This window comes from Prunus avium, unplaced genomic scaffold, assembly GCF_965620075.1.
Source record: "Prunus avium unplaced genomic scaffold, drPruAviu1.hap1.1 HAP1_SCAFFOLD_89, whole genome shotgun sequence".
Lineage (NCBI taxonomy): Eukaryota > Viridiplantae > Streptophyta > Magnoliopsida > Rosales > Rosaceae > Prunus > Prunus avium.
In genome coordinates this window covers 65,001-67,500 of record NW_028276931.1, presented here as the reverse complement: position 1 = coordinate 67,500, position 2,500 = coordinate 65,001, and positions in this window count along the sequence as shown.

Below are 2,500 nucleotides of genomic sequence, written 5' to 3'. Positions count from 1 at the left end.
GCTTGAATGTCGACAAAGTGACGCGAAGCGGAAGCCTACCACGGCGTAAAAATGTCGACAGATTTTTTCGGACCTTGTCCTGCCATGGGCTGCGCGCAGCATGCCGGCAGCCTGTGCGCAGCGTGCGCACAGCATGTCGGCAGCGTGCGCACAGCATGCCGGCAGCGTGCGCGCACCATGCCGGCAGCCTGTCGACAGAATTTTTCGAAACTTGTCCTGCCATGCGCGCGCGCAGCTTGCGCGCAGCGTGCTGATTCTGTCGACAGTGAGGCTAGCGAAAGTTGTCCTGCCATGGCGTGCGCGCAGCCTGTGCGCGCAGCTTGCGCATCTGTCGACAGTGAGGCTAGCGAAACTTGTCCTGCCATGGCATGCGCGGCGCCTGCGCGCAGCCTGCGCACAACATGCGCGCAGGCTGTGCGCAGCGTGCGCGGAGCTTGCGTGCAGCTTGCGCATCTGTCGACAGTGAGGCTAGCGAAACTTGTCCTGCCATGGCATGCGCGCAGCGTGCGCGCAGTCTGTGCGCAGCATGCGCGCAGCCTGTGCGCAGCATGCGCGCAGCCTGTGCGCAGCATGCGCGCAGCCTGTGCGCGCAGCTTGCGCATCTGTCGACAGTGAGGCTAGCGAAACTTGTCCTGCCATGGCATGCGCGCAGTCTGCGCGCAGTCTGCGCGCAGCATGCGCGCAGCCTGCGCGCAGCATGTGCGCAGCATGCCGGCAGCATGGTTCCAGGTTTTTTCAAATGTCGACAGAATTTTTCAAATCTTGTCAAACCCCGTTTTTATTGAAATTTCCTCGCACAATAAGCTCCCCATAAGTAGTCTATGATTTTTAGGACCTTCTCCAACTTACAAAACTAAAAAATTCCTCCCGGATTTGTTTTAATGATTTTTTCAATTTTACGACTTCTAAAAATAATAAAAAATACTTCCCGACTTCAAAAATTTATGAAACTTTTTCCCATCATAGATTGCATGTTTCTTAGTATCCCTGCAAAAAATCACGTCCAAATACCTTGTATTGAATTATTTAGAGCCCATTATGACTCCTCGCGCATAGGTGATGTCTCTTCCTGTCAAAGGGCTAAATGCATAAAATGCTATATAGGGGGGTGTGTGTTGCCTGCATATGCATGGCAGCCCATGCCTTCCTAGCTGCAGCCCCCTTCCCCCACGCCACACCCATGTCATGTTGCCTCGATATGTTGCCTCGGTATTATGGGTTTGGTGTCGGGGTCGGGGGGCTGCCACCCATGGCGGTGGTGGCCGGAATCCGGCCGCCGCCACCACGCCGCCGCCATGGGTGAGGGAGGAAAAAAAAGGCGTGGAAAGTTGCGAAATGGGGTTGTCTAGGCTTTTTTTTGGCATGGGAGAGCATGGAGTGCTAGGAACTCCTTCTCAAATGCACGGGCATGTCGACCACAACCTCATTTCTCAACAACAACCACCCGTGTGGGGTGGCGGTGGGTGGATAGTCGCGGATTGGGGCTTGCCAAGCCAATGTTTTCAAAAAATTTCATCAAAATTAAAAACAAATGTTTTGTTGCCTTCGGATTTGTGGGCGAGCGGCGAGTCGGAGTGGAGCCGGTAAAGTTTAACCTCGGTGTGCACGGTTGTTTTTAGAAACTCAATCCAATGCCGGGGACGTTGAAAGTGACGCTCTTATGAGTTGCAAACCCGCAAGATTTAAAGAACCTTTTCAAAACAATTTCAAACCAACAAGATTTAAAAACAGAAATTTTCATCAAAATGAAAAACAAATGTTTTGTTGCCTTCGGACTAGTGGGCGAGCGGCGAGTCGGAGTGGAGCCGGTAAAGTTTAACCTCGGTGTGCACGGTTGTTTTTAGAAACTCAATCCAATGCCGGGGACGTTGAAAGTGACGCTCTTATGAGTTGCAAACCCACTAGATTTAAAGAACCTTTTCAAAACAATTTCAAACCAACAAAATTAAAAACAAATGTTTCGTTGCAAACAAATTGTGGGCGAGCGGCGAGTCGGAGTGGAGCTGGTAAAGTTTAACCTCGGTGTGCACGGTTGTTTTTAGAAACTCAATCCAATACCGGGGACGTTGAAAGTGACGCTCTTATGAGTTGCAAACCCACAAGATTTTAAAAACTTTTTGAAAATGTTTCTTCTAAATGACACATTTTGATCCTTGGCAAGTGCTCAATCCGTAACTATCCAATCACCGCCACACCACACCGGTCGGGAGTGTGTGAATGGTGTGCTTCCCGGGGTTGGCATAGATAATCTTTCGCATCGACAATCTTTTGCATGCGAGGGAATGTCTATGCCAACCCCGGGAAGCACACCATTCACCCACTAGTTGTGGGCGACGATGGGTTGGCTTCAAATGAATTTTTGCTTGGGGTTGTCCTCGGTATGCTTTTGTGTTGGGAGTACGGCCACCAAACCTTCTCAATGCACGGGTATGTCGAGGATGGCTTTCGGCGGGGTTGATGAAGAAGCTACCCAATTCTCGGCCACACGAACACATGGTGA